General features: G+C 37.2%; 1 protein-coding gene across 1 annotated transcript in view; it reads right to left on the reverse strand.

Annotated features, from left to right (window-relative positions):
* SGK3 (serum/glucocorticoid regulated kinase family member 3) overlaps nucleotides 1-14,201 on the reverse strand; it is a 392,044-nt gene that overhangs the window by 182,956 nt on the left and 194,887 nt on the right. The window lies entirely within an intron of this gene.

Here is a 14,201-nt window from a genome sequence, read left to right on the forward strand (position 1 = left end):
GAGGAAATCTAATAGATGGATACATTGATTAACTTTTATAGAACCTTATCAAAGTTACTTATTATTAAAATTATTTTATTTATAGAAATGTCACTTAATTGCTTGCACGATCTATCTTGCGCAAGTTTACAAGGCTGTGAAGGCATGGTGCTTTGGTGTGCGTTTCGTAATTTTATCCGTGAGTCACTTACAAAATGATATTTGGATTGTTTCAGATTACAAAAATATAATTATAAGAATATTAAAAAAAACAAGATAGTGTTTTTTGTGTGTGTAAATATACGACTAATGCAATTAATAACTAATGCTGCTGGTAAAAATACAAAGCAAAACACCAGCACACATTAATTCACCTTGCTGAGCAGTTTTGTCAAACTGACTTTTACATCAAGTTCGGCTACATTTTATTGCTTTTTGGTAATTCTAATGTTGGGGAAATGTTCTTCAATAAACAATCGACAAATATGTTGAACTGACAGTAAACTTGCTATATGTGGGCGAAGATAGTGATGGTGATAATGATGGAAATATAACAGATGCCTAGAATATTCAATTTTAGTAAACTTGGCCCAAGTTCTCCAATTTAGATTCCAAATATCTACTGCTTTGTAAGCGACACTCCCGCACACCGCAAATGTTTTTTGGCTAAATAAATACAGTCTATAGTTTCCTTTTAAACAGATTATAGAACTGCAATGTTAATTCAATTATGAATAGGTCTATGTTCTCAGCAATGATGTATCTTTGACACCGTCTAAAAGAAAATTCTAGCAAAACCTTTCTTAGCATACCTGCTGCTATTTTACTATCCTAGAGTGAGGCCATTAAAAGTGTTTTTTTTTTACATTTGGATGCACTTCCTATTGTTTAGAGAACTCTCCGAGCACCATAACCAACATCTACAGTGTGCTGCAGTGGTTATGGTGCCAGGAATGTCCAGACCCTTCCCCATTTTAGCTCAGATAGTCAGCTTCTGGCACTTCGTTGGAAGTAGTGGAGGAAGGGAGCAGAGCCTGGTGAACTCCAGGTAAGAAGTCAAGCCATTCTAAAATATTTGACTACTTACAATGAAGGGTGCAAGGGCGCTCTTGGCACCATAATCACTACAACGCCACACTGGTTATGGTACTTGGAGCGTTCCTTTATTATTGAAGACTCCCTATAATAGCAGTGAAGTCAGTAGGACAGAAAGCAATTTAACAGAATAGTTAAACACAATGCCTTTTGCTTGCATAGCGTTAATGGTGTCCTCTTCAACCTATTGTTCCTGTAAGTTTTCTTGTTATTGTCCTATTTATAGTCCCCCCCCCCCACCCCCTCGTATATTGTAAAGCTCTACGCAATCTGTTGGTGCTATATAAATGGCGATAATAATAATAATAAGACAAGCTAGGGAGCTGCATACTAAACAACCTTAAAATTGCCCTTAACCTCAGTCATAGGTAACCTAAAGACTTTCAGAGCATCATGGGACATCTGGTCACCAAACATTGGGCAGACTAGATGGGCCGAATGGTTCTTATTTGCCGTCACATTCTATGTTTCTATCTTCAATACTACGGCAGCCATCATTACTGTACATGTAGAGTATATAAAAAAGGTTTTGTTTTTTTATCATTTACATGTAATGAAAATCAATGTTCACTGTTAAAGTAAATGTCTTATAAAGTTATCAATATTACGTTTTATTCTATGTAGGTAAAAAGTAATCAGGCTATGTATAAATTGAAGTGCTGTGTTTTTGTCAACATGTTTCTACGAGTCCCTCGTAATATAAAATGCTTGACCGTGACTCTTCCCTCGACTTGTGCCTGCGCCTGTGTCAAATTTGCTTGAGAAACTTTTTGCTATTTACCTTGTGCTTTTAAGGAATTTGGTATGTTTAAGAGAATTGTATTGCCATGCTTGGCTGAAAGGCTATGTGCTGTCAGTAAAAACATTTGCACTAAATGCATGCAACAATAGGTAAACAGTTTGTCATGTTAAGTGTTCTGTCAAAACCTAAAACAAAAAAAATGTCTTCGTTTATTGAAAGTCATTCCCAGCCACTGGGAGGTTTTTTTTTTCTTCTAATTTGTATAAATACAAAACAGAATAGGAAATATGTGAAAAAAAATTCAATTGTTTTTTAGCTTTTAGAAAAAAACCTACCTTAGGACGTTTTTCCACACCAGGTATGTTGTTGACAAATGGTGAAAGCGTTATTTATTTAAACGGGGGTCATATAGCAGAGTTTCTAATTAACCCTACTTTTCCTGGAGGGGGTTAGTGCATTTTGTTTGGTTATAGAATGTTGATTTCTTTTTGTCAGTAAGAGAAATGTCCCCTGAGTTAAAATAATAGAAGTCTAATGGGAGTTTGAAAGGGCAGTGAAAGGACCCTCTAGTGAGTGATCACAGAAACAGTTTTTAGAAGTTTACTTTGGAAGACCAGGGACAATGAAATGATAAATAAAACAAGTCCCTTGTTGTTAACCTCTGTTGACAGCTAATATGTCATACTTGGGGCTATTACCATCAATCGGAGATCATTCAGAGTTCCAAGACTAATCTCCTATTAAGAACATTTACATAAAAATGCTATTGAGGAATTGAATTTTGTACCTTTGCAATACATATTAAAATAAACATTTAAAGCTAGCAAAATTGTCAGTTGTGTGTTGTTTAACCCCTTAAGGACTGAGCCAAATGTACAGGTTGTGATCAAAACAAAACGTAAACAAAAACTGGAATTTGCGCTATATGTCTGTTCAGGCGTAATTCGCCTCTTTCATATTATGTGCACCCAGACGTATTATATATCATTTTATTCAGGGAAAACCGGGCTTTCATTTAACATCAAATATTTAGGTATGAAACATAATCTAATATGAATAAAATATAAAAAAATTGAGAAAATAATTTTGTATTTTTTTTTAAATGTAGTTCTACGTGACATTCTAACTGGGAATGTCATAATACTGTTTTCTTTTACTGCAATAAAATACACATATTTGTATTCAGCGATGTCTCACGTGTAAAACAGTACCCCCTATGTACAGGTCTTATGATGTTTTGGGAAGTTACAGGGTCAAATATAGTATGTTTTTCAGTTTTTTTATATTGAAATTCGCCAGATTGGTTACGTTGCCTTTGAGACCGTATAGTAGCCCAGGAATGAGAATTACCCCCATGATGGCATACCATTTGCAAAAGTAGACAACCCAAAGTATTGCAAATAGGGTATGCCCAGTCTTTTTTCGTAGCCACTTGGTCACAAACACTGGCCAAAGTTAGAGTTAATATTTGTTTGTGTGTGAAAAATGCAAAAAACTAATTTGAACGCCAATTTTGGCCAGTGTTTGTGACTAGGTGGCTACTAAAAAAGACCGGACATACCCCATTTTCAATACCTTGGGTTGTCTACTATTGCAAATGGTATTCCATCTTGGGGATATTTTTTTATTACTGGGCTACCATACGGTCTCAAAGGCAACGTAACCAATCTGGCGAATTTCAATGTGAAAAAACTGAAACGCAAGCCTTATATAGCACGCCCGCCGTCCTTAAGGGGTTAAAGGAACACTCCAGTATAACAGAGTAAATACATGTATTTATTACACTAGAGTGCTCGGAAGTCTCCTGGGCACCCTTTGCCATTCCTTTTATGTAAATGAAGAGTTAAACTTTCCTGTAATCCAGTGGTTATACCAGTGAGTGCCAAACTTTTTAGCTTCAAGGCGCACTTAATAATTCAATATTTTTCCAAGGCGCTCCAAGTCAAGACAAAGTTATTGATTGCATATCTGTACAGCGCTAAAGCATACACCGGCGCTATTTTATAATGTATAGTGTTGGTGTTTGATAGAAGGGGTGCTTATAATAACGTTTAGTGTTTTAAAACAGGGGTGTGTTTGTATGTAATGTTTGCGTTTGATTGCAGGGGTGTGTTTGAATGTAATGTTCACTTTTAAATGCCGATGTACATTTGTGTGTAGTATTGGTGTTTGAGTGAAAGGGTGTGTTTGTATATAATTTGGGAGTTTAAATGCAGGGGTGTGTTTGTATGTAATATTTGTGTTAGATTGCAGGAGTGTGTTTGCATGTTGTGCTAGTGCTTGCTTGGATGTATGCACATACACTACAACATACATACAGTATCTCACAAAACTGAGCTTTTGTTGCCAATGGTTTATACATTAATGGCTGTGTGATTAGTTATTTTGAGGGGACAGCAAATTTACACTGTTATACAGGCTGCACACTTACTACTTTACATTGTAGCAGAGTGTCATTTCTTTAGTATTGTCACATGAAAAGATATAATAAAATATTTACAAAAATGTGAGGGATGTACTTACTTTTGTCAGATGCTGTACATACTTACACAGATATACATATATATTAACACACAGATACATATAAATACAGTGACACATACACACAAATTCATGTAAACACCGACACATACACAGTTAGATACACACAAGACACATATACACACACTGACACACGCATACATTGACATATATACACAAACGCACACCCTGACATGCAAATACATGCACCCTGACACACACAAACACTGACACATGCACACACCATGACACACACTGACATAAAAAAGGGGGTATAGGCTCAGCGCTAGGTGGTCTAAAGGAGAAGAGAAAAGAGAGAAGCTGCAACCTATGGGTATGAGGTTCCCTCTAAAGTCCTCAATTAAGAATGTGGAAAAAACAAAATAATAGGTCGCGCTGTACAGAAATAATACAATTTAAAGGTAAAATGAGAAATATAAAATAGATAGAAATTTTACTCACATATAGATATACACTAAAATAAATATAAGAAAAAACGTAATAGTCCCAATATGTGGTGGATTCCAATAGGCTGATGGAAACTTGATACTGTAGTCAAAATAGAACGCTGGGTCTTCTATGGTATAGGCAATCTTGGTTCAATGATGGGCATGCAAAATAGAAAGACTGGGAGACTCCAATAGTGCAGACTGTATTGGCATAAGTAAAATAAACTGAAATAGGTGTAGGGGAGGTATTTCACTCACCTATGCAAGAGCATGTACTTGCTCAAGTGTAATCAGCATTCAGTGGCGTTTATCCCCCACTGGCGGGACATAGATGCGGGTAATTCCTCGAAGTAAAAAAAATAAAATATAGTGCTCACTGTATATAAATATAAAAGTAAGACTTAAAAAATAGAGAACGTACTCACATTTGAATGAGCAGGATATACTGCTCAATATGATGGCGTGGGTGGTATAATCCCCACCTAGGATTCTTTAGACAATAGTCAGCTCCAAAATGACGTGTAACCAGGTAAAAGAGGAAAAGATAATATAATATAAAATATACGGATAAAATAAAATAAAATAAAATAAAGGGTATATGGCAAATGTATGGTGAAAAAAGCCAATATTCCTTTATTAGTACAAGTATAAAATATATATATAAAATTAGCCAAAACGCGTTTCGCCACACAGGGCTTTATCAACTGGCAATAATATACAATAACCTGGTAAAAATGAAGCTTATATAGGTTTGAAGAATACATAATGGTTTGAATTATGGCGCCAAAATGACGTCATCAATACAATGGGAGAAGTACAGAAATGTTAAAAAACATAAACATAATTTAACAATAGCAAGAGTATTGAATAATAATGCAATTTATAACTGAATGCAGTAAAAATTAATTAAAAACGAGTAGTTATAATGATAAAAGAGAAGGAAATAGATGGTCATGTGATCGCAAGTTGCCGTGATCACATGGTATGTCCCAGTGCTTGTTGGGACATGTAGTGCATATGATGGTGAGCTGGGGAGACTGGAAGGGTAAAGGACACGTGACCGCGACCGCTCGCGGTCACGTGATATAACATGGAAATTAGAAAGGGTGTGGTGTCTGGACGGAGGCTGGCTTCTGAGGGCACACCTCCGTCCGATGGTAGCCAGTAGGGAGGTGGGACACGTGATCGCGAACACGCGCGGTCACGTGTTGTGGCACAAAGCATCGTGGGAAGTGTAGTGCCCAGGGATGCAGCCCTTGATGGAAGTGAAAACAACACGTGATCGCGAATACGCGCGGTCACGTGGTGTGGCACAAAGTGTTATGGGGAATGTAGTATCCAGGGATGCAGCCCTTGATAAAATGTAAAAACGGCCAAATAAAAGGATATGAAGTATCTAAAAGATATGTAAATCAAGGGAAAAGGGGGACTTAATGCTGAATAGCTAAAAAATATATGGTGGAGATAAAAGAGAGGAACTATACACATGTAGAGAGAAAGAGATAAAAAATATAATATAAAAAAGGAGAAGAATAATGGGTAAAAATGAATAATAATAAATAAAGAAAGGGATGGAGCAGGGCAATCTGATATAAAAATAAGGATATCTGGTATATATAATAAAAAAGGGGAAGGGAGATAATAAGATGAAAATATGTATAATAAAATAACTTATAAATTTAATTTAAAGGGGCAGAGGTAATACAAATAGTGGTAAAAAATAAGTTATTACAAAAAATTAAAAAGATCAAACTCAGCATTAAGTCCTTTTGGGGAGAGGGTCTTTAATTGAAAAACCCAATACATTTCCCTTTTCCCTAAAACATTTGTGATATCTCCACCTCTCCAAGGAAGGGTAACTTGTTCAATGCCAATAGCTTTTAAAAGAGTCGGATCTTTGTTATGATTTATGAAGTGTTTGGAGACTGAGTGATTTTCATAGCCTCTTTTAATGTTACGGCAGTGTTCTGCCAGTCTCACTTTTAAACATCTCTTGGTCATGCCCACGTACTGTAATCCACATGGGCATTCCAAGAGATATATGACTCCTTTTGTATTACATCCAATAAAATCTTTTATGGGGTAGGAAATTTTAGTGGCGGTGGAAGAAAAATGGGTAGATTTGGAATTTGTAGTGTTATTTGTAGTTCTACATACAATACATTTGTTACATTTAAAAAACCCTTTAGGCCTAGATAAAAAATGTTCTTTATGATGTCCATTTGTTTTAGTATAGTTTTTGGTCAAGATTGATCTAAGGTTAGGGGCTCCTCTGAATATGACATTAGGTCTGTCTGGGACATGGTCTTTTAAAAGGTCATCCTGTTTAAGAATGTGCCAGTGTTTATTTATGATTTTTTTTTAAATTTTATTCTTATTGTTGAAATCTAAAATAATAGGGAGTTGTGGGGGGTCTGTTTTTTTAGCCTTATATTTTAGGAGTTCCGTTCTTTCCTTCTCTTTTACCACCTCCAAGGCTCTATCTAGTTTTTCAGCTTTGTAGTTTTTTTCTAAAAACATGTCTTTTAGTGAAGTAGATTGGATGTTAAAGTCACCTGTTGATGAGCAATTTCGGTGGAGGCGAAGAAATTGGCTTTTTGGGATACCATCCAACCAAGGTTTATGGTGACAGCTAGTTTGGTCTATAATTGTGTTTTTGCAGACCTCTTTAAAAAAAGTTTTGGTATGAATGCGACCGTCTTGAATAAAAATGTTCAAATCTAAAAAATTGACTGACATGTTGCTAGACTCTGATGTTAAAACAATCCCCCTGTCGTTAATATTTAAATGGTCTAAGAACAATTTCAAAGATGTATCGGTACCTTGCCAAATAAAAAACAGATCGTCTATATAACGAAAGTAGGAAACCAGGTTTGCCCGCCAGTCATGGTCACCCCAGACAGCTGAGGATTCCCAGTCTGCCATGAAAAGGTTAGCATAACTGGGGGCAAACCTAGTTCCCATAGCTGTACCCTTCCTTTGTATATAGAATGAGTCCGCAAACCAAAAGTAATTGTTGGTGAGTATAATATTTATACCTTGTATGATAAAATCAATTTGGGAATTTGGGATTGAACTGGATTGTTTTAAAATCCTTTCAACTGCTTGACATCCAATATTGTGGGGAATTATGGTGTACAGGGATTGTACATCACAAGTTACTAATATATAATCTGGACACCAAATAAAATCACTTAAAAAGGATAAAAGAGTAAGAGAATCTTTCAAATATGACTTAGTTTCTTTAACAAAAGGTTGTAATAAAATATCAATATATTCAGAAAGATTAGATAAAACAGAATTAATACCAGATACTATGGGTCTTCCAGGGGGTTCTATTGCATTTTTATGTATTTTGGGAAGAAAATAAATTACTGGAATTTTGGGGTGAAGAATATTAACATAATCAAATTCTTGTTTAGTTAGGATACCACTATCTAGTCCTTTTTGTAGGAATTCACTTAAAATAATTTTAATATTGGTGGTAGGGTCAGAGGATAATTTATTGTATACCTCAGGGTCATTAAGCTGACGGTTAGCTTCTTTTGTGTACATCGATTTTGATAAAATAACTAGGCCCCCGCCTTTATCGGCGGGTTTAATAACAATCTCATCATCTTTTTGTAATTCCTTTAGGGCTTTCCATTCCTTCTGGGTAAGGTTCTGTGGGTCATACTTTTTGTGTTTAATCTTTTCGAAGTCTTTTAGGACTAATTTTTCAAAGACTTCTATAGGCCCTGACTTAAAATTTGAAGGATAAAACTTAGAGGGATTTTTTAAAACTGTATGTGTGATAGGGCATTCAATCGGTGTGTCTGAATTCTGAGTTTGTGAAGCTGGATTTGATACAGTGGAAGCATTACTATTTTGAGTAAAAAATCTTTTTATAGTAGCTTTCCTAACAAATTTGTTAATATCTAGAAATGCTTCAAAAGGTTTGAAAGAACTGGTTGGGGCATATTTGAGACCTTTGCTTAAAACTAAAATCTGAGTAGAAGTTAAAACTTTTTGGGAGAGATTAAAAATTCCAAATTTTTTCTCATCTATCGTGGTTATTGTCTTTCCTTCCTTTCTCTTTTGTAATCTTCTTCCACCTCTCCCTCCTCTATACTTAGGCTTCTTTTCCTTGTTCTGGGTAGGTATGGGGTTTGTATATGAGGTAGATTCTGTGTGCGTATGTCTAAAAAATTCTCCTCAATCTCTGAGTCGACCGATAGTAACTGATATCTATTGTTGTGGGTGTAGTTTGGTGGTGACTTAGGAATATCTGAGTATTTATGGCCAAATCTAGGTCTTTGTGGTCTGGGTGTGGGTGTTGAAGGTTGTGTATAGCTAAATTTGTTTGTAGTAGTGCGGTGAGGAAAATTTTGGTAATCTGGTGATTTGTGACGTTTGTGAGTTTGATAATTGGCTGATTTGTAATTGTGAGATATTCTGTGTCTGTTTGGTGATGAATATTTTCTGTCATGATTGTTTTGAAAATAAGTGGAAGGTCTTTGTCTGGTGTGAGGATAGTAATTTACTGGACGGTGACGGTGTGGTGGCGGTGGGGAAAAGTGATGTTGTGGTTTATTGTGGTGGTAGGAATTAGCGTGGTGAGTGTGTTCAGAATATTGATTCTTATTTCTCATAGTGAGTGTGTCAGTAGTGTATTTTTTGTGGAGGTTGTATGTCCTCACTTGATCATTATTGTAGTCTTGTTTGTCTCTGACATATTTTTTTATTTTAATATGTTTCGTGTCTGTTTCCACTTTTTCAATTTTGCTTTGTATTAAAACTGAGTTTTGTTTGTAAGAATGAGTTTCTGTAAAGGGTATTTTGTTTTTTCCACACACTGACATAAACACACACACCTACAGATGCACACACTGATGAACACCCTTAAACACAGATGTCCATACACATACACAGATGCACACCCTGACACACAGATGCTCAAACACATTGATACACAGATACAAACACACTGATGCACATACACACACCTTGACACAGATACACACAATCTGACATACACATAAACACATAAATGCGTTTTTGTTTTTTTATATCTGCAGCCACCCTCCTTTTAGCTTACCTTTTGTGTCCAGGAGAGTGGTTTACTTGAGGTCCTGGTCCTGTTGCTGGCTGATGGGATTGATAGGTCTGGGGCAGCTCAATCTTTGCACTTCTTTCCCCTCATGCCTGTGTGGCTGCCTCCTCTCCCTAACGCGTGGTCTCTCAGTTAGTAGCTGGGAGGAAGTGACAGGCTGTCACTTCCTCCCAGCCTACTGATACTACAGTGGCCCGATCACACTCTTAACCCCTTAAGGACCAAACTTCTGGAATAAAAGGGAATCATGACATGTCAGACATGTCATGTGTCCTTAAGGGGTTAAAGGGCCGCAGAGCTGGACCATTCCTCTGTTCAGCAATAAAGCAGTAATACCCATCGGGTGGCTGTAAGTGAATGGGCCACCTGGTGGGCACCCTGACATTGTGGGATCCAGTGCATAGCACTGGGTAAACATTTCATGGCACCCCTGTATGCCTGTCACGGTGCACCAGGGCGCAAGGCTTGGGAACCTCTGGGTTAGACTGTTCCTCACTGTTTCGCCTCCCCAAAAATTATATTTAATTCAACTGCCATTATCTGGATTACGCTCTGATAATCTTTCAGACCTACAAATTGTACCTGGTCCTAGCAGATTAACAGTGCTTCTAAAGGCAAAAAGTGAATGCCACAGCAGAAGGGTAAGCCGAGAGATACACTGAAAAATGATTACCTTGCATAATATTCACTACAAAATAATATACAACAAAACTATATTGCATGTATCGTTTTATTTTCAGTAATAATAATATGTAATATAATGTTTGGCATGATGTCAGTTGTCGAAAATTTCCAAATTGTCTGGTTACTCCTATTGTAGCTCTTGTGTCAATAAGTCAGTAAATGAGTGTACAAGTGTTAGTGTAGAGAGGAATACAGGTGCAGTGTGCTGTGACAAAGGTGTACATGACTTTAATTCACACACACAAAGAGTTGGTGTTTGTTGTTGGAGGCACCATAGAAACTCTGTGAAAGTGTTACACAAAAGGAGAATTTTAACGAAACTGGGCACTGTCAACCTGCTTTTGTGAACCACTTCTTCCCCTGATAAAAGTCAATATGTGTTTCTACATAAGAATTTCTCCTCTACAGAAACGTACATCTTTAATTAAAGGAACACGGTAACTTTAAAACTATATATATATTACATTAGCGTTATATTTCTCCTGCCGCCCACCCAAAGGCAAATAAAGAACATTTTGCTGGACTCAGCGGTATCCACTGAGACCCTATTATGGTGATATGAAATCTTGGCACCCTTTTTAGGCAGAGAAGAATTGGGGGAAATGTATTTTTTAATCATCTGTGACGATTAGCAGATAGCCATTAATATAGGCTCTACTGCCATGACTACTAAGACTGGCATCAATTTCCTCTCCAATACACAAATGCCTAGTTATCTTCCCTCTCATAGTCCTCAGTAAGTCTGACTCCTAACAAGCCCAGCCGTGGACTTCTATCATGTAACTCTACACATTGGAATAGAAGAATATGGTCCACAAGCTCCCTATTACCTTCCCCAAGAATCAGTGTTTCTGCTAGTGTTCCAGTAGGGCTGTTATTAATATGAGCTGCCTCTATGTTTCTTTAACCAGACTAGATATTATTTTTTTCATTTTACTTTATTTGTTGTATCACAGAATAACATGAGATCATTTTATATAACCTCTAAAAAAAACTTCCGAAGTACCCATGCCTCGAGAAAGTAATTTCTATTGATTTAAACATGACACACACACATTGACACACAGAGGACACTGACACATACACACACAGAGGACACTGAAACACACATTTACACCCAGAGTAAATGGCACACATTTACACACAGAGGAAACTGACACACACACACACACACTTTTACACCTAGAAGATACTTACATACAGTTACATACAAAGGACATTGATGCACACACATATTCACACAGAGTACACTGAAAGAAACATACACACAGAGGACACTGACACATACGTTGTTACACCCAGAGTACGCTGACATACACATTAACACAGAGAAAACTGGCACACGCATTTACACACAGAGGAAACTAATACACACACATAGTCAATGACAGACAAACTCTCACTGATTTAACATACATGGACAGACAGACACACTTACTGACACATACACACACTCACTGAAAGACACAATGACACACACACACACTCACTGACAGATTCACTCATTGATTTGACACACACTCTCACTCATTTGACACATTGACAGACACACACACACACACACACACATTCAATGACAGACACACACTCGCTGACAGACACATATACAATCTCTCACACATACTCCCAAATTATTATTTTTTTTTAATTATTTTTATTTAAGTCCACCCATCCTCTCTACCTTTTGGAGAGCTGTAGGGGATCCTTTCCCTGGGGTCCAATGGGGATCCTTTCATTGGGGTCCAGTGTGGATCCTTTCCCTGGGGTCCAGTGGAAATCCTTTCCTTGAGGTCCAATGGAGATCATTTACTTGTGGTCCAGTGGAGATCCATTCCCTGGGGTCTAGTTGTGATCCTTTCTTTTGGGGTCCACTGGAGATCCTTTCTCTGGGGTCTAGTGAGGATCCTTTCTCTTGGGGTTCAGTGGGGATCATTTCTCTTGGGGTCCAGTGGGAACCCTTTCCATGTGGCTGCTGTCATCTTCATTTTCTTCTTTCCCCGCGCACTGTTTAGTGATACATAGTTACATAGCTGAAAAGAGACTTGCGTCCATCAAGTTCAACCTTCCTCACATTTGTTTTTTGCTGTTGATCCAAAGGAAGGCAAAAAAAAAACCTGTTTGAAGCACAATTTTGCAACAAGCTAGGAAAAAAAATCCTTCTTGACCCCAGAATGGCAGTCAGATTTATCCTTGGATCAAGCAGTTATTACCCTACATTGAAAGATTATATCCTTGAATATTCTGTTTTTGCAAGTATGCATCTAGTAGCTGTTTGAACATCTGTATGGACTCTAATAAAACCACTTCTTCAGGCAGAGAATTCCACATCCTGATTGTTCTTACAATAAAAAACCTTTCCTTTGCCTTAGACGAAATCTTCTTTCTTCCAGTTTAAACGCATGGCCTCGTGTCCTATGTAAAGTCCGGTTTGTGAATAGATTTCCACACAATGGTGTGTATTGGCCCCGAATATATTTGTATAATGTTATCATATCCCCTCTCAGGCGACATTTTTCTAATAAAGGTTTTCTAATAAAGGTTAGGTTATATGTCAAATATTTTAGAATTAGCTGTTATATCTATTTAGATTGTGATGTATACGTCTTGGGTGTTTTTCCCTTGTATTTCCCGTTTCTTAAAATGGCAATATTTAATTGTCACTGAGGGAAGGGAGGTGAGGTCAAGACACCATAGTTCTATGAAAACATCATGTACATATTTACTTCCCTCTATTTATACTACATCTATTTGTCTTTTTCCAAGTTTATATCATATTATGCAGACTTAGGATACGGACCTAACGTTATACGCCACATTCCAATACAGCCGGAATTCACGTTTCAGATGGCGAGACTATATCTGCCACACAAGGAGTACGTTTGTTACAAAGGACAAACCAATGGAGAATAAGAAAAGGCCAAGTGATGGAACGCATTTTGGTAGATTTTTTATATATATTGACCCTTATTGTTTTCTTTTATCACTTTATGACTTTTTTTTTTAGCACTTTGCTAAGAGCATTGGCAGTACTCCTTTGTGGTGATCGAAAAACTGAACACAGTGTCCAGCCAGCTTACTAGGCTCTATATCACATGAGTTGTTCTATGGAATAGGTATTAACCTATCTATATGGTTTACACTATGAAACTTAATTTTATCTTAGAGGTTTACATTGTAACCCAATCTGATTAAAAGAAAGGGAGAGGATACATTGACAGTCCTACAAACACTACCCACTAGAGCCAAGTGTACCTTTTGGCTCTCGTATGTGTGAGATTCCCCTCTCATCTTTTATAACACCTTTTAATCTGCACTATTGCACATTTAGTTGCACATTTAGTTGTACCTGCCATCAGCCAGATTATAAGATAAGTAGATTGCTCCGCCTATATTTTTGTTGTTTGTATCTGTTGTTTGATGTTTGAGATAAGGGGTCTCACACAGTTGTTTTAGAGCAGCTTTCTATTGTGCCTACTGTCGGGCGGAAGGACAAATGAGAAGCAGCCTCATGGGGTTTGATGGAGCAGAGGCCGGTGGGTAAGTATTAGGTTGGGGTTTGCAGAGGCAGTGTGAGCTAGGTGTTAAGTGCAGGGCAGCGCGTGCTGCTTGTTCGGCTTGTGCGTAAGTATAAATTTAAAGG

Source organism: Pelobates fuscus, chromosome 4, assembly GCF_036172605.1.
Source record: "Pelobates fuscus isolate aPelFus1 chromosome 4, aPelFus1.pri, whole genome shotgun sequence".
Classification (NCBI taxonomy): Eukaryota; Metazoa; Chordata; class Amphibia; order Anura; family Pelobatidae; genus Pelobates; species Pelobates fuscus.